At 42.1% G+C, this 25540-nt stretch overlaps 1 protein-coding gene across 10 annotated transcripts in view; it reads left to right on the top strand.

Moving 5' to 3' along the window:
• TSNARE1 (t-SNARE domain containing 1) overlaps window positions 1–25540 on the top strand; it is a 464710-nt gene that overhangs the window by 41390 nt on the left and 397780 nt on the right. The gene's annotated exons all lie outside the window — the stretch shown is intronic.

Here is a 25540-nt window from a genome sequence, read left to right as displayed (position 1 = left end):
ATTTTTCTAGAATTACTTTCCAGAAGCTAAGAGCTCATGAAGGCAGGGGAGCCAATGTGTTATACAGACTATTGTGGCATCACTAGAGGGTGTTATTTTCACTTTCTTGGTTGATATAATTTTAGTCTCCTGACCACACTGATTGCATGCAGCAGATGTCAGGTTTCTCGTTTCTCCTCCCTCCCATCACAGCATGCTCAGCACACATGATGAGGGCCCTTGAGTTCGGCTTGGTGGCTCCTTGGATGCTCTATTGGATTCTGTGATGGAGTAGAGGAAAACATTCATCACAGCTGGGACAGCTCTGCAATTCTGCTTTCTAATTCTTGATCCTCTTGCTTCGGTTTCTTACAGGCATGTCTCACAGGGCTGTGCTGGTGGGGTTAGCTTGATACTGGTGGCTCACCGAGCTTCATTGGGATGCACATCTGCATTTTTGTGATAGGGAGATGATTCTCCTCTTTTTTGCAATTCCTGTTCCCTTCTATAGACTGGAAAAATCAACTGGAAGGCAGGGAGGGAAGAAATGGAAAGTGTCTCCCTATTTCTGAAGTAAAAGCAACCACTCCTCCATTGTGGTTATTTTAGCAGCAGTTTGCATCTCAATTTCAACCCCAAAATATGCATCCTAAGTGCAGGCAGCTGTGTTTGCTGAACCACGCACTGTCTAAGATGGTCACAGCTTTCTTGCTATGATCTTGATGAAAAGAGATGTAGATAAATTTGTCACACATGGAGAAAGAGGTCATTTGTTAATAATAATGATAATAAATAATAATGAAAACTGTTAAGGATTGCAGCAAGAACTTGGAAATGACTTCACTTGCCATAGTTGTGTCTGACTGCTTAATGGGCTTTTCACAGTAGAGCACTGACTGTCTTGAGGGATATCCCAATGGTCTCTCTTACAGATTTGTTCATCTCAGCTGGAGTGGAGCTGGATGTACCATGTGCATCAGGATTTAGCTCTGGTCTGGTACGGCCATGTTTTGTATTGGCCCAATAGCTCTCTTTAGGATAAGGTGTTAGTGATACGCATGGAGGCAGAGATGTTTTCACAGATGGCTCCTAGCAGCTCTTTTTACTAAAGGATGCCAAACCTTGTCACGTGTCATGGTGTTTTAGACATTAAAAGCTGCATTTGCTCCCATCTGCTCCTTTAGCTTTATACTGATTTTTTTTTTTTTTTTTTCCCCCCAGTTTTCTGCAAGCATCCAGTTTTAACTACTCCTGGGCAGTGCAGTGGCAAAGCTGTAATGTGAGCCATTTTGTTTGTGACCTACAACAGTGATCGTCACTGAAAGTTGCCTTTTGCCACTGGGGTATTATCAAACCTATCTTCTCCTGTGTCTTCTCCCATGTCCTTGTTGGAAGATGACCATCTTCACGCATTGAGGAAGAATGCTCTTAAAGGCAGCTGTGTTGTCTCAAGCAGTGTACTTAGGTTGAGCCTGGGATGGCTATCATCTAGCTTTAAAGCCTTTCAGTGAAAAATCTGCCATTCCACTACAGTATGCTTCAGAAATACCCATCCTTGGCCATCATCATCCTTTTTAAGAGATGCCAACCACCATTGCTGAGTATATTACCTCCTTAGCATAGTATTTGAGGCAAATCTAGAGTTCTGTAGGTGAAATCTTTCAGCATCTATAGCTTGCTATGGATATATCCAGAAAAGCTTTTGACCTCCATCAATGAGTTTGTCAACTGTTCTGCTAGGATGGGCATGGTGGTGTAGCTGGGACCTTGCATCAAAATCTGCTACTGGCAGATCAGTTCTCCTTCTGCTGTGCTTGCAGCTTCCATTTGCTCTTTCTGTTGACATGACACAGGGAAGTTTCCACAATGGATTTGAGGGAGTGAGGCGAGGCCAAGTGAATATTTTAATTTTAGTTCTGCATGATGGAAGATGCTTGTGAGCACATCAGCTCCTTGGTATTTGGGTTACTTTGCTGGAGTAACACAGTGGGTTGACTGGGGAATAAGCAAGCAAAGCAAGACTTCAGGGAATAGTAAAATCACCCATGAAGACATAAATTAGCTTGCCCACCCTTTCAAAACCACATGCAACAGGAAGCAGATATCTTCCTTGACCCCATTTTTACCCTTGGAAAGAGGTTCTGACCCTGAAAGATCTCTGTATCTTTGGTCTTTTGGGCTGTAGTTACTGAATTGGAAAGACTCCAGTTGTACAGCTCTCTTGTACGGCCATCTTCCTCTGGACCCATCTGCTAATTCATCCTCTAGGAGAAAGAGTCAATGTCGTGCCAGCAGGAACTGTCGTAAGCTATTTTCACATCTTAGGCTTGAGCATGGCATAGGGGAAGGCATGGAGAATTCCCACAAGGGCAATTGAGTAATGGAAGGTGATGGGTCCAGATGGAGTCAAGATATCTTCAGAAAAGGGCCTTTCTTCCTCCCCTCCAGTTTCCATGCAGCTGAGCTTTGTGAACATTATAATGTCACATAAACTCTTTGAGCAAGTATTCTGTTGCTCAAAAGAGGAAGCTGGTTGCAGTTGACTTTCAGGCTGGAAGGAACGAGGCATCACTGCAGACAGCTGGTCCTTGCATTGCGTTTGGGACTGTGCGTGAAAACAAGAGCTGGCTCGGCAGTGAGGATGTGAACGTTGGAGCAAGGAATCCTGGGCATCCTTCTGCATCTTGTAACCTTTCCATTGCAACTTTGATGATGCCTTACTTGTGGGATGTGAATACTGACCTTTATCAACATCAGAGGTGTGTTGTGAAGATAAATGTATGGGCAAATGGATAGGGCAGAAATGAAGACCAGGGAGGTAACGTGGTTTGAAGCGAATGCCTCAAATCTCTCCTGCTTTACTAATCAAAGACAGTGTTAGTAATACAGGTGTACAAGGCAGTAGCTTTGATAACTGATTCATCTTGGCACTCTCCTGATTTCCACCCCGGAGGCTATTTAGGTTTCAGGGGGATGGTGAACATCTGACAGGCATAGTTTGTGTAGTAGCTCAGGGATGCTCCTGGAAAACCCACCAGGCAAACTCCTCTAGACAGCAGCTGTAATGGACGTCATGCAAGCAAGCAGAAATCTGTGCCTCCAACTCTTTTTTTTTTTTTTTTTTTTTAATAAACCTTGTGTTTGTGTGCTTGGATGACATTTTCCTTTTGGAAAGAGAGGGAAGGAATGAGTGCCATCCATGCCCAAGGTGCTGGGCACGTAACTCACCATTACTCATAGAACTACAACCTCATCACGCAGTCATGAAGGATTTCTTCCACCAGTTTCCTCTCTCTGACCTCAATCCTGAAATTAATCTCACCTTAACAGTCAGTAGCAATTCCTCTATCAGCGCAGGAAGAAATTAGTCCTGTTCGTGGCTGAGTGGTTCAGATGAAAAAGAAATAAGAGTAGAGGGAGGAAGGAAACCTAATGTGTAACACTTAAATAGCCACCTTAGCTTTGGGTTTTAGAAAAGAATGTCACCTTCTTGATCCCAAGGAGAAGACAGAACTGAAGGATAGATGGCCTTTGACATTTTCATCATTGTGTCTGTATCAGCATGTAGAGGTTGAAATCCATAATGACTTTGTCCACCTCTTGCCACTGAGATTTTGGCACACGCTTCTGCCAACTTCCTTTCTCGTTGAATTTTACTATGCTGCCATCTGGTACATCGTGCACTGAGTCTGGTGCTTCAGATCCTTGGTGGTGAACACAGGTGGACAGCATCACCCTCTGGCACTCTCATCCCAGGATGCTTTTAGAGGGATGCTTTGTGCAACATTTGCTTTCCAGGTGGATCTTTCCTCTCAGTCTGCTGTTTTGCTGTGCTTGAGAAAGCTCGTAAGTGTAGGTGGAACAGATTGGAGAAGACTCAAAGCACTGGGGTGAGCTGTGTGGTTGAGGTAGCTTTTTTCCCTGTAAACATTTCATAAGGAGGGAATAGCTTCCCCATTTGGGTAGCAGATGGGATTTGGAGTTACCAATCCCTTGTGGTACAGGTAGGATGAGCTGATTTTGTAGATCTTGTAGCTTCGGAGAGGCAGTGTGAGGCTTCAGGCTGTCTAAGAGCATGCTCTTGTATTTCTTTGTCCCAGTGGAGAATCACCTGGGTTTTAATTGCTCTTAGCAATGCTCAGCAGTGAACAGGGATGATGAGAATGTGAGCACTGAAATATAGACCTAAGTGCATCTATAAAATTCATAAACTCAATGGTTTTGTACATGCTTCTCATCATACTCTTCCTAAATTTCTGCTCCCTCAATGAAAGATGCTCACAGCTGAAAGCACCTGTGCTTAGAAGACATGAATTCCCAATTCATAGTCCCTGCTGCATGTTTACCTTCCTAAAAGGGCAATAAACGAAAGGCACTTTGGAATGCCCAGCACAGAAAGATCCCTTATGACTTATGTGGTTATTGCTCAATAACATGGCCTTGATCAACCAGAAATTGGTGGTACGAGGCAAGCCGAGAGGTTGCACACTGGCTTGTCCTGTCTGTTGGGTTCTAACAAGCTGATGATGTTACTTCTGTCACCTGTTAGAAGTAAAAATGTCCATCTGCCCCATGGACTAGATTTATATTCCCAAGAGGACACTGAGAAGGTCCTAGATGTGGGAAGCTGAAGGATGAGGTGGAATATCTATACCTGGATCTACACATGAAGACTATGGCAAACAAAGGGAAGCAGTGGAAAGGATTGAGCTGAGTTCCCTTGCAGTGATTTTCTTAGGTTAAATGGGAATGTGCTTGGGATTTACATCCTGTAGCAACTCAATAAGATCAATGTTTCCAAAACACCTTGCACAATTTGTTCTAAATCTTGATTAAACCTCTAGGTTGGTTGTCTGTAGCCTGGAGTGTGTGGTAACATGGATATTTGTTGCGTGACCTTTCGATGTTTCTCACAGCCAACAACCAGGAGCTGATGCAGGAGGGGAAAACCTGCTGTCACAGCGTGTAATTGGCTTGGTCTGTTTGTGGAGAGGTCATCAAAGGCTGGGATTGCTGCTCTGGGCAGATACAAATCACTGCTGCGATTTTATCTGCTTTTTTTTTTCTTTTTTTTTCTTTCTTTCTCTCTGAGCAAACTGCATCCATTTTTAAGAGAACTTTGTATGTAAGAAGTATTTATTAATACTTTAGAAATACTGTTGTATTCAGCAAATAAAACCAGTTATGGAACTAAACGCAGGATGTGAAGAAGCGCTTCCTCATTGGCTTTAATTGAGCAAAGCAGTGTATAGTGTGTTAAGAAAGAGCTCTTTCTTGATACTAGGCTGGTAAATGGGTACTGCATTTTCTTTGTAGTGCAGTAAATTAGGAAATATTGCCTGCTAAATAGCTGGTGCAATGTAGATGAATATGTTGAAGAGTCTACCTTTTTTCTGGCTAATACTCCTCTTGCATCATCTGAACATCTGCAGATAAAACCAGAGAGCCACAAGGCACACTTCTCAGTTGCATCTCACCTGTCTGGTTTGGTGGACACAGGAATTGCTTCTTCAGGATGCATCCGTATTTTTTAAGGTGAGGACAACTGGATGCTTTTATAGCTGGGGGGAGTTGTGTTTCAAGGACGAAAGATCTTAGAAATAAAGGCAGAAATGGAAGTTCTTACAAAGTAGGATTGCGTGTGTGTGTAAGGAAGCAAAAAACAGCCTGCTGGTGAGAAATGCAAAGGTACCAATTGAATAAGGCTGTTCACGTTCTGTCAAATTAAGTGTAAACTGCAGCGCTTAATTGGGTTGTGGCCAGAGTGTTCCTCCCATGGCCAGATCAGAGTCCTAAAGAAAGTGGCACAATTAAAAGAAACAGATGACTCCCATATCCCATCACAGACACCTTGCAACCAATGATAGCGTCCACTTACGTACCTCTGCTAATTGGAAGTCTTAAAACCCTGTAACACCTTTACAGCTTCACGTGCCCATTTTTAGAAAAGTAACTGAGCTTTGAAGTGGTTTATAGAATCATAGAATGGCTTAGTCTGGAAGGGACTGTAAAAGTAATCGAGCTCCAATTCCTGCTGTGGGCAGGGTTGCCAACCACTGAATCAGGCTGCCCCAGTTTTCAGCTCTTCCTTCCCTAAAACAAAGCTTTCCTGCACAGGCCTTTTATTGTTTCTAAACTCTCCCCAGAATAGAACCCTGCTAGGAGTTATTGTTTTAAGTGTCTCTGCTAATGTGATTAGAAATACCACTTATCTAACTCACTTAAAAAAGCCACCTGTTTACCTACTCAGGCATAGCTGGTCTGGCTGGTTGTCTTTTTTCACTCCCACATCGTCGATTTTTATGCCAAGCCAGACAGTACACAACCATCCTACAGAAAACCAGTGAGCAAGATTTGGTGCTATGTTCCTTTCTGTGTTCAGATATGATGGCAAGGCTGGGGAAGGAGTCCCTATGCGTCGTGCTTTAGCTTGACTCATATAGACAGCAACTCTATCTTGGAGGTGTCTCAGTTGCAGCCATATTTTTGTGTTCCCTGCTGTTATCGCTGTGCTTGTCATTTGATGGTTTCATGTCTCTGATGTCTAGAGCTAGCTGTGTATAGAAAAAATGAAATCTGGATGATGGCAGTGTTTTGAAACATGCGTGCTTAAAATTCCCTGAAATCACTGGGAATCACATTGTTCTGTACATCTTTGGGTTTGACTTGGCAAGAAGAGTTTCCAAGAACCTCTTGCCAAAGTGAGTAAAGCCTGGCTGTGCCCCCATGCAGTGTGAAAGGCAGGCTGAGGACTGATGGTCCTGCATCTCCTGGATGCTCAGGGGACTGGCAGTGTCCTGGCAGTGAAGCGTGCTTTGGTTGGACTAGATGATCTTAGTGATCTTTTCCAACTTAGAATAATTCCGTGACTCTGTGATGTGCAGGTTATCTCCCAGGGGATTTACCATCTGCTTCGGCAGCAGATTCACAAGTGGCAACTCTGTTCTTGGCCAAGAGAGCAGAAGCAAAGCTCTGTTGGCTTTTCCTGGAACTGTTCTTGTTAGTTTTCCCTCAATATGGTTTACCACCACACTTGAAGATGTATGAAGCAGCTGTAGATTTACATGGCTTGTCCATAATGTTCCTTGAAGTAGCAGCTGTGGTTCATCACCTGCAAGGCTCGTGTTTAGGGAGGGAGCAGTGCTTTGCATAGTAATTCCTTCAGGCTCCAATATTACCTGCAGCAGCAGCAATGTTGAATCAGTTGGACGGATGCCCTTATGCCCTTTTTGCTCTAGATAAGATTTCCAAAAATGGCATTGCTTATTGCCCCAGAATGCCCTTGCAACATATGTGTGAAGGAGAGGAGGAGAAGGTATCACTGCTCTCCTGAGTAGACCCCAACACCATATTTGGATGGAGAGGATTGATGTAATGTGTCTTCCTACTGGAACTGAGCTGAAAACAACTCCATTTGGCTTTCAGTGCTAGCTAGTCATGCCTTAAAGCAAATTTTGCTGAAGGCATATTTCCTCAGCTTTATAGTTTTCCCTTTCCAACTCTTGCTTTGACGTGTGGTTTCTTCTGCATGGTATAAAGGATTGGTGGTGCGGGAATGTGGCCTTAAGGAGCTGCCTAGACCAATTTGGAGTTGTTACACTTAAGCAAATAGTGGGACAGGAATTTTTAGAGCTTGGATATGGATTAAGTGATGAGGTATCTCCATATCTTAATGTCTCTTGCTCTTAACTCGCCCAGCTCAAGCAAGGGTGTGCTGGTTGATGGTGGTGTGAATTATGGAGAACATAATTGAGAACATAATTATGGAGAACGTGATAAGTGTGAAAGTCCCTTCAAACTTACAGAGATATGTTGTTAATGATGGTCCCTGGCTGGTGTTGACAGCGTGCTGGCTGCTGTTGATGCACTGACCCATCCATCTGCATAACCAGTCCTGTCTCTATGCTCTTAGACACTTGTTGACTTTCCTCTCCCTGCTTTTTCTATGCATTCGTAGAATCATGTAATGGCTTAGGTTGGAGGAGATCTCAAAGATCATCTAGTTCCAACCTCCCTGGGCAGGGTTGCCAACCACTTGATCAGTCTGCCCGGGATCCCATCCAACCTGATCTTGAATGCCTTCGGAGATTTCTTGGGTCTGGTGACATGTGATGAGGAGAGTGGATGGGATCTGTTTGGGGAGGGTCATTGCAGCTGGGCACGGGCTCTTGAAAGCCTCGTATATGGACATCTCTTGCAGCAAAGAAGCTGTATTTGCTTTCTCAGCTTTGCTATTTTTCACCTCCTTATACTTTCAAAAGTCCAGGCAGCTGAGTTGTTTCTAGCTCTTTGATTCTTTGCACTTGAGATCTGCACAGAGTGAGTACTTGGGGAAGGCAGTTTTTCTGCAAGGAGAATTTAAGGCGAAAGCATACCGTGCTCCCTGTCCCAGGTTCTATTTCTCTACGTGGCCAAGTGTTTGCCAGGGTCTGCCAAGGTCCAGAGAGACCACTCTGTGCTAGGTACTCCAGCAGGTCTTCCCTGGTAACGTGATTCTATTGGCCTGACCCTGATTCACTTGTCCAGGTGATGCAAGGAAGGGATCAACTGGGCCTAAGCCTGCACTAAGATTTGTGTTTGGGTAGGAACACTGAGCATCAGCTTTGGAATTCAGACTAATCTTGTGTGATTGAGTGGTTTTCTTTCTCCTTGTTTTTTGACTGCTCATCAGTGCTTTCAGCTAGAGGCCTGATAACTGGAAAATTGAGTTTATATCAATGCATAAGAATACGTATGCATGCGTGCAACTGTGCATAAATATAGTGATTGTCCCACTTTGCTCTGTGCTGGTGTGGTCTCACTTCTAGCACTGTATATAGTTTTGGGCACCACAATATATGAAAAACATAAAACTATTAGAGAGCATTCAGAGGAGGGCTACGAAGGGGGTGAAGGATCTGGAGGGCAAGGTGTGTGAGGAGCAGCTGAGGTCCCTTGATTTGTTCAGAGCAGAGAAGGCTGAGGAGAGGCTTCATAGCAGCCTACAGCTCCTCACAGGGAGTGGAGGGGCATGCTGAGCTCTGCTCTATGGTGACAGGGACAGGATCCAAGGGAATGGCATGGAACTGTGTCAGGAGAGGGTAAGGCTGGGGATTAGGAAGAAGCTCTTCTTTAGAGAGTTGTGGGCACAAAACAGGCTACCCAGGACAGTGGTTATAGCCCCAAGCTGCTAGAGTTTAAGGAGCATCTGGACAAAGCTCTGAAATGCAGGGTTTGGGTTCTGGGTGGTCCTATGTGGAGCCAGGAGTTGGACTCAATAATCCTTATGGGCTTCTTCGAATTCAGGGTGGTTCTATGATTCTGTACCTTGGTTTGCTTAAACTATTGGAAGCTAACTTCCATGTGTTGATGCTTTTGTTATGTTCTAGTCCTTGTTCAGTCCTTATATTTCCTATTCATTCCTCTCCGTTCTTGTCAAGTGTTACTATTGAACCTCAGAAAGGCTATTTTCCTTTTGGATACTGGCTTTGTCTTTAGGGTCACTAAGGATTGGGCAAACTGCTTGTCCAAAGGCATATATGAGGGCATAGATCTAGTGATGTGGACTTGGATTGCTTCTCTCCCATTGTACTTTTCCATACCTTCATTCCACATTGTGGTTATTCAGCCATAGTGATGCTCTATAGGATTCTGCTGAGTGTATAGAAGGGGAAAATAAGGTGTTTTAGTTGCTGTCTTAGCTGTCAGCATGTGAATGCTGTGGTGACCCAAAAAAGACTGCTCCCGATGCTGTGAGGAAATATGATGTGAACCCACAACTTCATTACTGGGGATGACTGAGGTTTAATTTTCAGTACAGCATCTGTCTTACATCAGTGGAGCAGGTAGGATAGAGAAAACATAGAACTGTCTTTGCTCTCCCTACAAGCATTCCAACTTCAGGTTGAGATTCTATGGCATGACTGACAATGTAGCCTTTTTTGTTTATGCATTTACATTTTTTTAAAGAGGAGGAATTAATTTTTTTTTTAATTATTATTATTTGACCTAGAGTTTGCAGAAAATGAGCATCTAAAATCAAGAGTGTCTTGGAAGTGAAGACGTTTGTGCACCACCTTATGCATCAAGCTCCCAATGAATCTGTCCTCTGTCAAGCAAGATTTTTTGGCAGCTCTAGCTTCAGTCTCTAGTTTTCAGGGCACATCAGCACATTCTGAGCTAGCTGCATCCATAGGCTTAATACTTTGCCAGCTCTGGGTTTTTTTTCTGTACGTATTAAAACACCTTCTCTACATATGGACAGGTTTCTGTGCTGTTTTAGGATGGCAGCCAGCATTTCTGCAGCTGTGTTGAGCGTTCTGTGAGGTTTCTGCAAGAGAGGCAAATCCAGATGTCCTTCTATTTAAGCAGAGAAGAAGGAGCTGTTGTGAGTTACGTCTGCGTTTAGAGATCCTAAAGGTGATGGTACTTATCTTCTAGCCAAATGGTGGCAGCTGTCTGACCTGTTTGCAAATTCAAGGTTGTTTTATGGAGTGGTGATACAGATTTTTCCTCTTTCTTTCCTTTTCTCACTCTAAGAATGGTAATAGTTGTGAGTGGTTACTCACAAGTTGTGGATCACAAGGGAGAATAAATAATTGAATGCAGATATGGAATGTGATCTTGTTGGCAGCCACAGAGTAGAGCGAAGGGAGTCAGGCACTGATTGCATAGGAGTAGTCTCTAGAATCCAAACATTTCTGATCCAGCATCAAACCCTAGAAAGCATTTTTGCATTTGATGGTGGTTTGACGGTTTGTTGTTTTAAGGCAGTTATGCAGGTTGACTCGTCATCAATCCTTGTGTGCCCAAGTGCATGATTACTCACGATGATCTAGTGTGGCTCAAGCCAGAACGACTCATCTTGGAAACTTCAAGCAGTGATCTGTATATTGTGAATTCAAAGAAATTCTGAAGATCATGAGCTGATTGATGCCCACCAGATCAGGATGCCCAGGACCGCATCCAATCTGACCCTTAACACCTCCAGAGATGGGGCTTCTCAGGGTGGCCTGTTTTAGTGCCTCATTACTCTGAGTAATTTCTTTATAATGTTTAATCTGAATCTTCCCTCTTTTAATTTTAAACCTTTCCCTCTTGACCTATCACTACACTCCCTGATAAGGAGTGGAAAAGGTCCCTTTAAAGGACCTTTTAAAGGTTCCTCTTCAGCTTTCCTGTAGGTCCCCTCTAGATGCTGAAAGACCTCTTGATGTCTCCAGAGATGGGGTATTCACCACCTCTCTGGGCATCATGTTTCAATGCCTCACCACCTTGTTTGCAAAAAAACCTCGTAACTACTATTTATTGGCCACTGATCACCATACTCCAGTCAGCACTAGAAGTGTCGTGATCAACCAAAATGAGGATAGAACCCTTTTAAGAAGGGCACAGAACCAGCTTCTCCAATTTCTCTTTGTTCTCGCATGCACACCCTCATGCATAGCACCTCTCACAAAGAGATCAAATTATTTTCTATGCTGTATATTTGCAGTAAACTATGCAAACTCTGCTGTTAGGTAACCATAATGAAAGGAAACCACTGGAGTTTACTGTCTAAATTAGCAGGTAATTATATATGGTAAAAGAGGAATAGGGCTGTGGAGTGGAATCTATAGGCTGATGTGATACTTGCAATAAGCTGTAATCATTTTATTTTGTAATCTCATTATAAGAAAACAAGGGGGGAGGGGGGGAAGTTGGGTAGTAATCAGAGTAGCTAAGTCATGGTATTGATAGGATAAACAATTCACTCCCTTGAAAAAATGACCATGTTTTGAAATTGCCTTCGAGAGTTAATATGTAATATTTACAGGACTGAAAGCTGATGGACTTTCTATTATGTCATAATTAATCTTGATGCTGAAGAGTTTTCTGTCTCTGTCACGTAGTTAGATCAAATGTGATAATGTTGTGGTAGGGTTTATTAAGTATTGTCAACGTTTTAGCCAAGGAGAAGTTCACTGGCAGAGATCTGTGCCATGAAGCCACCTATAATTTGCCCATGTTTTTGCCAGTAGCATTTCCTAATAAACGGAAAACAAAATCAAAATCTCAACTTCTGAAAAGTCATGACCTGGTAAAACTGGTGTTGACTTTCTTGTCTTCTCTAGTTAAATCCTTCAGTGGCATTTTTGCCCTTTTTCTTGCTGCTGCAGTTCTGATGGAACACTGAGCTTTGGTTCAAAATACATCCCTGTGTTGTCTAAAAAACCTCTAGATTGGGCGACTTTGGTTAAAATAAAGATGCAGTTACCCCATAAAATGCACATGTCCAACAGATCTTTAGGTAATTTACTAACTTGTTAGGAGAAAGTTCTTCTCTGAAAGAGTGATGATGTATTGGAACAGGTTGGCCAGGGAAGTGATGGAGTCATTGTACCTGGAGATTTTCAAGAAAAGGAATTGAGGGACATGGTTTTGTGGGCATGGTGGGGATGTGTTGGCATTTGGACTTGATGATCTTGGAGGTCTTTTCCCACCTTAATGATTTAATGATTCTAGCTTTATTGCCAGCACCTACAATCTCATTACTGAGCAGGAATGTATGTTGTAGGACTCCTTTGTTCCTGAGTGCACGTAGTTGTTAGAACTCTTCAGTCCCACTGCTCCTTTGACAACCTTGGAGTTTTGCTGCCTGTGAAAAGAATTGCCCTGTCAGAGGCAGGGAGAGGACAAGGCTCAGAGGTTTCAGACAGGAACACCTGTGCTATTCCTTTTTGGTTGGCAAGTTTGGAACTATTAGAGTAGTATGGTTAGATTGCGGTTGAATTTGATGATCTTTAAGGTCTTTTCCAACTTGAGCAATTCTATGATTCTTATACTGAGTGGATTTCTAGACCTGTTTGCAAATTTCTTTTTTGTATCTTTTCAGCCAACATCTAGGATATCTTGTAATTGGGGTTGTGATCAAGGCAATTGAAGATAACTTCATGGATGCATCTACCATGGGTGGTCACAGTCTTGACCATTTTGGTCTAGATCATCACGCTTTTTGGGCTGGCGTGTCTTATGGGAAGAAACTGTGCTGCTAAAAGTGCATTAATTCACCAGATGTTTGTTCATCCACTTGTGCTTAAATGTGTCCTCAGTAGTGCCAAGCTGGAAGCGTTATTATTGCAGCAATAAAAAAGCTCTTTGTTGAAAAGATGACTTGGTTTGCTCGGCATTTTCTGGTTTTGTTATGGACAGAGGTTCCTTGTTTTTGGTCTTGCTGGTTCTCAGCTTTCGAAAGAGTACTCCTAACATGGAAATACATCCCTTGCATTATCCTTTCACCACATGTAGTCTAGTGCTGTGTATTAAAAATGACGCAGAACTTGAGTCAGTTTTTAAATAATATAGCTCCTTGCCAGCTGTGTGCTCAGTGTGGGGGAGGCAGCTCTTGGCAGTTGTGCATCAGGACAGCTGTTCGGACTGGATGCTGTTTTATGAACTCCTTTGCTTTTGGCTAGCAGCAGGACACACTCTGCAAGCTTCATTTTGCTCAGCCACCGCAATGCGCTCAGACTGGTGCTGCTCTTCGTGTCAGAGGCATTTTATTCTGTCCAGTTGAGTGATGGGGGAGATGCTCCAAGCTGGGCATGCAGCTGCAGCCACCATCCAACTGGATGCCTGGACATCTAATAGCCTCTGTGAGCCAACAAGTACTGTCCACACTCTCAATCACTGGCAGAGTGCACGACAGTGTCTTGTTGTCTGTTTAACTTTCTGCTTGTGTCTCACAGCTTGGCCACCGCTCCCTTGCAGTTGGACACAACATAAATTTATATACAGAAAAAAAGAACCCAGCTCCTCTGGGAGTTCTGAGGCTGTGGATTTCACTCTTTCTGAGCAAATTTTTGGTTTGCAGGCATCTAACCGCTGCCCAGTCTTCCCTTTGTGCTCAGTGGAGATGTCTGGGCAAATAGCCTTGTTTTTCTTGGATCTTTGCCCAAAGTAATTCATGGGCCTCCGGGGTGTCTGGGAAAGAGAAGCTGGAAACAACTACCCAAAGTTTCAGTGCCCGAAAGCTGGAGAAATGCTGTTGTTTTGGGACTGCTGTGATTATGTGCAAGCATGCTTTGGTGTTTATCTTGTACTGCAGTGGCTGGAATGTTTTTGTTCTGATCTCATCACCTGGAGCTGGTGTGCCTGTCTTTAATATCAGTCATCACACACTGTTTTCATCTGTATTTTGCTCTTCCAGTTGAGTTGTGGTGTTGAGGTTTTCTGACCCTTGATATGTGAGTGCTCTTGTAGCAGGACAGTTTTTGGTTGGGCATTAGTCAAGCTGTTGGTATCAGCTCACAGCATTGGTGTCTTCTGGTCTTTGGGTAGGCTAAGGGCTTGCTTTTACTGCTGTGCTCTTTGCTCCGTGAAGCAGATGTCTATAGGGCAGCTTTTGAAATAGTCACATTTTATAACAAGTCAAAACATGACTGAGCTCTGAAATGCCATTGGGAACCTAATCTATGCAAGTGCATTGAAGACCTAACAACAAAAGCCCCAAATTTAAGCTTTTGAGCTATCTGACTTTTCTGTGTCAACTGGGTGGGCTACCGACCCCCATTTCCTCTCCAAACTATTGAATATAGAGTAGTTAAAGTGTTCACCCTGACTGCTGTCATAGTGCAAAGAATGATCTTGTGGTAAAAACACAAGTAAAAGGAGTCTCCTGAATATTTCTTTAGGTCTGAAGAAAATTTTTATGATGCTGTCTGTGTTTGCTCCTGTTTTGCTGGGTGTTCCTATATGCCAAGATGGGGAAGGCGGTTCATTTTTCCTCCTCTATCTACAGAAGACAACTCCAGAGGGTCCTCCTGTTTTTTCATCCATGGAGCAGGTCTCTTATTGGGATTAAGGGAGTTCTGGTGTGATGTGGTATGCACAAAGTATATTCTCATTTCACCTCACACTTCCAATCTGAGCTAGAGAATACCTCTTTTTTGAGCTTAACCAAAGACCTCTGCAGCATCCTTCAGTAATACATGAGTTTGGAAAATGAAGATGTCTTTTATAGACTGAGAGCTGGACTTTCTGTTTTTCTTCTTTCAAGTTGTCCTGGTTTTATTGGTGTTTGCTGATACTTCACTGTAATGTCAAGTAAAGTTAAAGGACCAGCACAGGAAACACGATTCCTAGGAATAATGTGACAGGATGGATGTCACCACATTCCGATGGATGTCATCATTAAAATCATTGCTGTGTCTCTGCTAACTAGTAAGAAGGAAACACAATCCTTCCAAGGTGTAGTGGGATTTTGGAAGATGTAACGTATTTGTAATGTATTTATTTATGTTGTACAATTAAAGCATGATATAATGATGCAGAATAAGGGGTGAATACTCTCCTGGTTTTATCAGTATTCCATATAATGACATGGTACGACAGGCAGTTGGGTGCCGAGACCCAGTGTGCTGTGGAGCTGTGTTTCGTGGTTTTCTCTAGCAGTCTCATCTGAGGTCTGACTCTCCAAGAGTAAGAGACACTGGGATGTAATTCATTTCTTAGGAGCTTCCACATGATTTCTGACCCTGGGTGATGGGAAAAGAGCTCCCTTGTCTCTTCCAGGAGGCCAGCCATGGAGGGTCTGCCAGTAAAGACTCAAACTCTCTCATCTAGTTTTATTTTTGGTTCATTTGATTTATTATTCTTAATTATTCTTTATTATCTTTCATTCCTTTTAACAAATTATTTTCTCCTGTCTCAATTGGGTTTCTTCCTTTTTCTTTCACTCTCTTCTCCCCATGGGAGGAAGGGTTGTTGTGTGATTAACTCTTAACAAACTGCAACTCAAGTCCAGTTCACTGTGCACAGAACTGAGCTGGAGGCAAAGTTGCTCTCATTTTTTGAAGTTTGTCCTTGAGTCCAGGATGCATATGTAAGAGGTGATATTTTGCTGGCTCCAAGCATCAGAGCTGTCCTGCTTATGGGATTGCTCATGCAACCTCAGCAACATCTTGGTGTACCTGTGTTGGCATTGTTTCCTCTTGAAAGTTGTTTGGAAATCACCACGGAGCTTCTAGGGCAGTACTTTTCTGGAAAAGAGATTGGTTCCTGTGCCAGTGGGAACTGTGGAGTATCAAGGAGAGATTCCATCCAACTTCTTACAGAGCTCCACAGTGTTTTTCTACTCATGGTTCTCCTTGGAATCTGGTTCTCCTATCACAAGCAAGGGTCCTGCCCATAAAGCTGTTCTGGCTGCTCTAGGAGGAGCCTAGACATGTCTGGATAGCATTTTCTTGCCTAGGGTTTGGGTTTTTGGTGTTACATGTGTATGCACACCATTGCATATCTGGACTCTCTTCTGTAGAAATATTTTGTCAGGATTTTTCCCTGTGTTTGATGAGCAGCTTGTGAACTTCAGAAATGTTTGATTGAATGAGATGCAGCTCTGACTGCATTTTTTGTGTATGAACGAACCTGTGGTGTGGGGGCAGGTGGAAAGAAAACTGGATGTATTGCTCATAATGGTAGCAAGTTCTTTTAAGCTGGGAACCTGCTGTCCTCCTCTCACTCCAGCCTTTCAGGTGTGACAAACTCGAAAGCCAGAAACCTCTCTCACTGCACGTGACGTGTGGATGTGATGTAATACCTATCTTTTTGGAAAATGCAAAGAGTTGTATGTTGCTGAAGGGGGAAATACTACTGGTACTGCATAACTAGAAAATTCAGCTGTGGTTTTCTTTTTTTCTTTTTTTTTCTCCCCAGAAGGTAGAGAATTTACTACACAGTTAATGTGCTAAAAGAAAACTGTAATAAATTAGTCTCTGTAGCCAACCATACTTGTACTACAGAAATGCTCATATTTATGAGAGTGGTCAAACATCCAATAGTGCCCAGAGATGTATGGCAGTGTTTACAATGGACCATAGCACCGTATGATTTATCACAGTGCACTACATAGCAAGCTATAATGTGCCTTGTAATTAGTGTAATGTACCCTGTAATAGCTGTGAAATAAATTCTGTGCTGAAACTTTCATCCCCAAAACACAGAATCTACTACCAAACCCATGAAAACAGAGGGATAAAATAATCTAATACCTGAAACGTCCTGATGTGAAGTTTGTAGGAAGTACATGCAGTCTACAGATTTCATGGCTGGTGGCAAAATGTCTGTTAGTTTTGAACTATGCCATTTTTCCTTTCATTAAAGAGGGTTTTGTTTGCCTCCAATGGTGGTTGTTCCTGTGCCAACTCTTCCTGAGAAACATGGGTAACTGTGGTGGGCTGTATATAAAGTAAGGCTGGGCAGTACTGATGGATTAATCAGCCAAACCACATCTTTGCTTGCAAGCTCCCAGTGTTCTTCTTAGCACTTGATAATTTTAGACAAAGTGCTAGTGAAAATCCCATTTTGAAACTTTCGAGTCTTCTTGTACTTATCTTTCTTACTGCTAATATTAAAGTATTCTACAAAATATTCTTTATGAAGGTGCTGTAGGACTGTCAAGTATTAATGTTCTTAGTTCATAGATGAAGGAAGTGGCTTCCAAATGGCTTTGCCCATGTTGTTGAGAAAGACTTAACTCAGACCTTTGCGCATTGCTTTCCGTCAGAGGTGCCCTGTGATTTTCCTAGTTGATGGGGTGGAACGTATTGCATTACTTGCTGTCTTTTTAGTACAAGTTCTTATTTTAGTATTTTTTATAAGGAAGTTTATTATTCAGAGCCTTATCAGGTGGAAATGCAGAGCAGTTTCATTTGTGCGGCTTGTTGTGGCTATTTTTTCTTCTTTTTTGCTTTCTCACCCACTGTGCCTTTCACTCTGTAGATCGTGAGGCTGAGGGTGGAAGAATCAAACCAAAGCCAATCTGTTTTATCTGTCAGGCTTCCTCTTTGTAATATTCTTTTCTATGTAAAAGATGACACAAAATCAATCTCTGGGATACCTTAGCCATTCAGTTTGTGACTGCTTTTGTTTAATGATGGTTGTTTTTTGTTTGGTTGCATTTTAGTCCTTAATGTATTTTTAAATACATCATCAAATACCAATACTTAGGCAGGAGGAGATCCTCCTTTCGTTTGAATGTCTGAGTACAGATGTGCATTCATCTTTCCTTTTTCTAACCATTTGTGCTCACGTTGTACTGCTTTTTGAGACAGGGATGCCAAAGGAAGGGGTTCAGTGGCAGTCAAGAATGAAGAACAAGGATGTTATATTGCAGAATGGGAGGAAACTTCTATGTTCTTTTTCAAGCAATAAATTCATGAAATCCTCCCAATATCCTTTAGTTTATGCTCTGATTCTGTAACTTCTCTTTCCCATTCTGCTGCTCTTCTTTTGCCTTTTCAGATTCTCCGTGCTCTTTGTGATGAATTGTGAAAGCAAATGCAGGGTTGTAAGTGAAATGAACCGAAACACGAATTCTTAAAATGACTGTTCCACTGATGTAATTCATTTTTTTTTCCCCTGCATGTTTTAATTCAGTGCAAGTTCTTCCATGCTATCATTTTTTTAATCTTAAGAGACTCTTTGAAACTCTTTATATTTGTAGAGTTTCTAATTCAGGAGAAATAAAAGTATGGATGTCACTGCAATTCAGACCTGTACTAAGTGACACATCTAACTTTTTTTTTTTTTTAATACTCAGAGCTTTGCAGGATCTTGTCATTTGCTTCCACACAATAAACAGTAATTCTATGATTTAAAGTACTGATTTGCTAAAGTTGGGGGATGTGTTTTTCATTCAGAGAGCACTGGAAAAGAAACTGATGTGATGGTAAAGGATGATGAATGGGAGGACTCAAAAATGCACCTCACCAGTAAGAAGACACAGAGGCCAATGTTTTAATGCCCCATTGGTTTACTGTTGTTTCTTGGATAAGAGACCAAAACAGTGAATTTTAAAGTCAAACACCAAGAGGGACCTAACTGTGAATCTGAATGTGAATTGGCAGTGTTGTTCCAGACATGATAAGCCACATGCCCCTCTTATAAAGCATAACAGGCAGCTTTAAGGAAGTAATTCCCCTCTATTTGGCACTTGAGAGACTGCATTTGCTTGCTGTGTCTGCTTTGAGACTCCTCACTGTAATAAGGACACCAGTATGTTGAAGCACCTTGAGGAGAGGACATTGGATTTTCTGGATATACAAGAAGAGATGGGGAGAGCTTGATTTGTTCAATCTGAAGAGGGCTTGTCAAAGAGGAAAAAAAACCGCAATAGTTTTTGACAACTTAGAGAATGTCCTGGTCAAGGACAGGTGAGATATCAGTTCTTTGAGATACTTGAAACTTAACTGGTCAAGGCCTAAACAAATCTAAATGGATTTAGAGGTGGGCAGAGAAGAGCATGATGAAATTCAAGAACAGCAAGCACAGGGTGCTGCGTCTGGGGAGGAACAACCCGTGCACCAGTATGGGCTGGGGACTGACGTTCTGGAAAGGAGCTCTGCCGAGAAGGACCTGGGTGCAGAGTGGTCAGCCATGAACCAGTGGTGTGCCCATTTAGCCAAGAAGGCCAATGGTGTCCTGGGATGCATTAAAAAAGCATTGCCAGGAGGGCCAGGAAGGTGATCCTCACCCTCTGCTCTGCAAGGATGAGGGCACAGCTGGCGTACTGGGCTCCCCAGTTCAAGTATTGTACAGTTCAGTACTGCTAGACTAGATGATCCTAAGTGGTCCCTTTTGACATCCACTATTTTGTCACTATTTTGTTTGCCTTATTTTGTCACAGATGTCAGAATATTCTTGCCCCATGGAGTGAATTTGCAGAGATATATCCCCATTTTAAGCAAGAAATTGCTGTTTTCCTGAATTCCTATGATGAGCACCTCTGAAATTATCTTTCTTTCTGTTCTTCTATTAAGCTATTGAAGAAATCTATTTTTTGAAAGCCACTTCCAGAGTGAGACATTTCAATTCTCTGAGTAGGATTGCAGACTTGGTGAAAATTTAGTTGTTGGGGTGATGAAAGAGCGGTCAGAGAATGGGTTATGAACATGAAAGGGATATCTCCTGTAAGAGTGATCAGGGAATAGATCATGGGCAATTTCAGCTGTGTTCTTGCTAGTCTATAAGATGTAAAATTCGCCTTGTCTCAAGATTTCTATAATCAAGTGAGATATATATATGTACAGACAGTTGGACTAGATGATCTTAGTGGTCTTTTCCAAACTTAATGATTCTATAATTCTGTATATATGTAAACTGAACACCAAGGCTGTTAAAATTTTCTGTACAATGGCAAGCCAAAATCTTATGGGGTGCCAGCTTTTCAAGATGTCTCAGCTCTCATAGAGATAATGTATTCTCCTACAGGTGTCAAAACTGGCTTCCAAAATCAAAGCACAAGATTTTAAAAAAATTTCTCTGTTCTCCAGCTACGATTGATTATTGCTACTGTTATCAAATGGGTTGAATGGCCTGATGTAAAGCTGAATGTGTGGAGACCTTTGCTTGTCTTTAGTCATCTATTTTCCAATGCTGTGGTGGACCAATTATTACTTAAAAGTTACAGCGTGTTTCACTTTGTTCAAACCCCAAAACTTAACTTCTGCTTTTATTTTATTCTGCCTTGAGACATAGTAGTCTTGCTTATGTCTACCAGTATCAATAGTAGTGTGGTACTGTAGCCATTTAGCTACTGCTCATCATAATTTGACCACTTATGTCTGATATAGTGCTTTCTATCCCAAATGACCCAACATGTCACGGTTGTGTATTTGCTTCCTTCTATTTCTGAATATTTGATTTTTAAGCAGACAGGTTTCCCTTTTTCATAGCACTTCAGTTGATGGGTTGGCAAGAGATGATATGAACACTCAGGTATTTTGTCCTTATGAGATGTTTGGCAGCTCTTTATTAGTCTTTTCAGTGTCATTCTCCTGATGTGAGCTGAGGATCAGAAGCTGGGTTACTTTAGGGAATTTACAAGACAAAATATAAGCTGCTTCAGCTCCCTTTCTTCTGTGTATGCACAGTCTACGTTGTGGAAGCTGCTGAAATTATCTCTTTTAACAATATAGCCTTTCATCTTTTTCAAACTGTAATATATATATAATCCGACTGGTTGGTTTATTACATTTTTGTAGCTGTCAAATTTTTCCGAATATCGGAGTGGGAGGAAAAATGTCTTCAGAGTGAGAGCAATGGAGGAGTGAAATAGTCTTTGAAGAGAGGCTGTGCAAGTGCCGCTGCGAAGCAAACTGTTTAGAGGATGGAGAAATATCCCCTGGTGCACTGATCTCTGGGTAGCTTGACTGGAGAATGGGTTAGCCCATGCTGGGTGCCATCTTTTTAGTATTTAGTGTTTGTAGGAAAGATGGGATGGGAGAAGAATTAGTGTTTGCATTTATTGATGCCTTCTAAATGGTTAATTGCCAAAATTTCCTTGCTTGTTTAAGGAGTTTACTTCCCCTCTCTCCCAACACATCCTTGACCATATTATTCCCTAGTGCTTCTTTGAGGTCTGAACGCATTTCATTGGTAGGCAGCTGATACAAGAGTTTGCTCAAAGTTTGTTGTTTTGTTGCAGAACAAGAACAGGTAGCATTTCCTCATCCCTGCCATCCAAGTGTGTTGGTGTGCAGGTGTGCTAGGCAATATTTATTCTATTTCCCAATAGCACAGCCTGGACAAGCATCAGTGTATGGTCTTGATATTATGTCATTTAAGGTTTACTAATTGTTCTGCTATTTAAAATATGGGGTTTTTATATAGAATCATAAAAGCTGGAAAAGACCTCTGAGGTCATCAAATCCAACTGTCGAGCCATCCCCACCAAACCACGTCCCTCGATGCCACATCTACCCTTTCATTGCACACCTCTAGATATGGTGACTCCACCATTTCTCTAAGCAGCCTGTTCCATTGCCTGGCCACTCATTCTGCATAGGGCTTTGAGCAACCTGGTCTAGTGTGAGATGGCCCTGTCTACAGCAGGAACTAGATGATCTTAAAGGTACCTCCCAACCCAAATTATTCTATGATTCTGAGAAGGAATTTTTCCTAATATCCAGCCTGATAGACTCCAGTACAGTCCACTCTGAAGCAAGATGTGTTTTGGGAGTATTTCTGGGTATCCAATTTCTTGTTTCTGTGGTTTAGTGAACTTCTGCAGGGATTTGTGGGTTTGTGCAGTGGTGTTTTAAGTACCATCTTGAGGCTAAAATGAATGGACCAAATACCAATTGGTACAATATAACAAGATATTTTTCACATTTCCAAGGCTTTGCTTATGGACACGCTGCTTTTAGTTCTGGTTTTGGGCAATCTGTGCAGACTCACTCACATTCTGCTCCCTAAATTCGCCTTCTTCCCAAAAGTGGCTGTTTTTTCCTTCAATTTGAGAAAAGAATGCCTTTTCATCATTGATAAGAACACGGGGCCTAAATTCTGCAACAGAAAATTTTAGAGCTTGTGTTGATAAATGGTAAGGGAAAATTCAGTATTAATAATAATGGACATCTTGATGGAGGCTTTAGCTCCATTTGTGCAGTTGTATGAGTGCATGCAAGGAGCTTTGTCATTTTTAAAGATCCTAACAGCCCAGCTTTGCTTTTCCCTGGCAAAGCTAAATATATTGTGCAGTGTCTCTGAGACCTCTTTTCATTATGCTAGAGAATTTTCTGTTCTTTATACATTGCTCCACTTTGCCACAGAAGCCTCCTTTGAATTACACAAGACCTGATTAATCCTTTATTCCCATATCAATGAGAATCTTGGCTGGATCCACTCAATGCCATATTTTAAACTAATAAATAGAGCTCCATACAGGTTATCCCATGCGGTCCTTCCAGAGAAAATCTTTACCATGTAAAAAAAGTTAATTTTGCTTTTTGTGGTTATTTAAGATCTGGGGCACCATTTGCAAGAGGACGTCCTGAATGCTTTTTAAAGCCATTTCTTCCAGAAAGTTGTCTAGTGCTGTGCATTTTTTGATCTCTTATCTGCTTCTTCCGCTGTAGAAAATGCATTGCTGCATTATAGTGATAACCTTGTTCTTGTATATCTGAAGCAGTCTTACTTTAGGTTTCTCCAATGCCTTTCATCATAGCATCTCCAGCAGCTTTGCAGTGTGCTGAAAAGTAGGTCAGTGTTATTCCCATTTAAATTATAGAGGCTGAGTCTTTTAGTTTCTGTTTAACCAGTTTTTTTGTTGCTTGCAAGTGGCACTGGATGTGGACAAGCTGCTGATTTCTCAGCTTCGTTTTGCAGTTCTGAACCTCCCCCTTCTTCTCCCTGTGCAATTGCAAAGCACTTCTGAGATGTTTGAGGAAAGGCTTGCTGTCATATAAGCTGATACCTAACTTGCAATTTGCTTTTTTGTTGTTCTCTGCAAAATCTCTTCTGTTTCTCCACGATCGCGCAGCACTCAGTAGTGAGAAGAAGAGTATAGAAAATATCTCAAATGCAGCAATAAAACTTGTGTTTGTTTATCTTTGCTTTTTATAATTACTGCTTAAATTCTTAATGCTTCCCAGGAAAAGTCAGTGTGTTGGTTAGAGGCAAAGTAGAAGTGCTGCTGTATCAGTCCGTGTTACAACTCATGCTCTTGTCGAATTCATTGCCTTTAGCAATGAATTCCAAAAATTATTTTGAATAGTTTACCCAAAGCTGTCTGCTTCCATCACATTCACATCTGAAGTGCCCTTATCCTTTATGAGCAGTCCATCATTAAATTCAGCAGTCCTCTGCATACCCCATTCTCCACTTCCCCTCCCCTCTCCCCTTGCATGTTTCACGGGTCTTCAGCAGAAGTAAATCAGCCATCATTTTTCATGGACATCATTAGAAAAACTTAAGGAAAATAACTTTCTGGGATGATATTTGCCTTAAGTAGGATCAGTATTGTTGAATTACTCTTCCAAATGTGCAGGTACTGGATGTCTTCTAGTGCTAACTGGTGTCTTTAAGTAGGCTTATGTTTACTGAAAGGTGAGGTCTGCAGTGATCTCTTGGAGGTAGAGTTGGCAAGCAACAGTTTTTAGAGCATTTAGCCCTGGCTAAATAAAATCTGTGCTGTTCTGAGGAGTAGTTTATAATGGTCCTTGAACGAGAGGACAGAGTAAGAAGACTTGTATGAAATTTTTTCAAGATCCTCTTACCACAAACTGCAGATATAGCAGAGTTGATTGGGGTCACTGTATCCCATTTTAAGCTACTTTTATGATGCTTTTGTAGATTGCATTGGGTTGTCTCTAAGAGTCACCTGCAAGAAGTGAGTCTGCTCTGCTTCCACACTGTTTATAACCTTCAGAGATGTTGTTATCTCTGGGCCTCTGGAGATGATAGAATCATAGAATCCCTAGAGTTGGAAGAGACCTTTAAAGGTCATCTAGTTTCTAACATCTCCCCTGCAATGAACAGGGATGACCACAGCTAGATCAGGTTGCCCAGAGCCCGATCCAGCCTTGTCTTGAAACTCTCGAGGGACCTGGCATCAACCACATCTGTGGGCAGCCTGTTCCAGTGCCTCACCAACCTCACTGTAAAAGACTTTTTCCTTATATCTAACCTAAATTTACCCTCTTTAGACTCGAAGCCATTTCCCCTTGTTTTGTTCTCAACAGACCCTGCTGAAGAGTCTGTCCCCTTTTTTCCTGTGTCTTCCCTTTAGATACTGAAAGACTGCTATCAGGTCACCTCACAGCTTTCTCTTCTCCAGGCTGAACAGCCCCAGCTCTCTCAGCCTGTGCTTGCAGAAATGTTCCATTCCTTGGATGATTTTTGTGGCCCTTCTCTGGATGCATACTTACAGGTCCATGCATCTTCTGTACTCAGGACTCCACATCTGGATGCAGTACTCCACGTCAGACCTCACCAGTGCAGGATGACCTCCCTCGACCTGCTGGCTGTGCTTCTTTTGAAGTAGCTTCTTTTGATATTGTCAGTGAGATAACAGAGATTTTGTTAGGTGAAGATGTCCAGATGAATTTAGGATATGGACTGTGCCAATAACCTGACTATTTTTCTGTCTGAAATGTTGCTCTCAGAAATGCCTGACTCCAAATCTAGAATTAAAAAGGGATTTACAGGACTAAGACCCCTCTTCTTTGTTAGTGTCAAAGTGGGAGTTTCAGGAGGCTCTGCTGTAATGTCACTGTGGTCTGCCATAGCAGAAAGACTACCAAAAAACTGGGAATGAGCGAGTGCCATTAGAGCTGTTGTATGTTGTCTAATGGAGTGTTTATAGTTGCCTGAAGTCCTGATGCTTTCTTTTCCCCTCTACCTTCTCAAGAGTAATGCTTGCATTTCTTTGGGTTGGGGCTAGAGGTTCTTGGTTTTAGTTGAACCTAAACCCTTTTGGTTTCCCTGTCTTTGCACGTCCATTGTATATTCACACTACCTTGAGTAACTGTAGGGCTTCATGGGTGTCTTTTTTGGTTTCTGTGCCTCATTTCTCTGCATCTTCTCAGCTTCTTTCTCCCCCTAGTGCAGGTGAGTAGTTGGGGGATGCTCACTTTAGAGCATGTTGGGGGATTCTCTCACTTTAGAGAAGGTGTACTTTTTCTCTTTAAAACATTAATAACTTATGATAACACTTTCTGTAGGAAGACTTAAGTGCAATCAAAGGGATCAACCCCAGTGCTTCAGTGTGATGATAACTCTAGCTGTAAGAAGCTTCTCTTGTCTCCAGGGCACATTTTCATTT

Source organism: Tympanuchus pallidicinctus, unplaced genomic scaffold, assembly GCF_026119805.1.
Source record: "Tympanuchus pallidicinctus isolate F22 unplaced genomic scaffold, pur_lepc_1.0 scaffold5, whole genome shotgun sequence".
Classification (NCBI taxonomy): Eukaryota; Metazoa; Chordata; class Aves; order Galliformes; family Phasianidae; genus Tympanuchus; species Tympanuchus pallidicinctus.
Note: the sequence above shows the minus strand (reverse complement) of the source record. Positions and strands in the feature narration are given on the sequence as shown.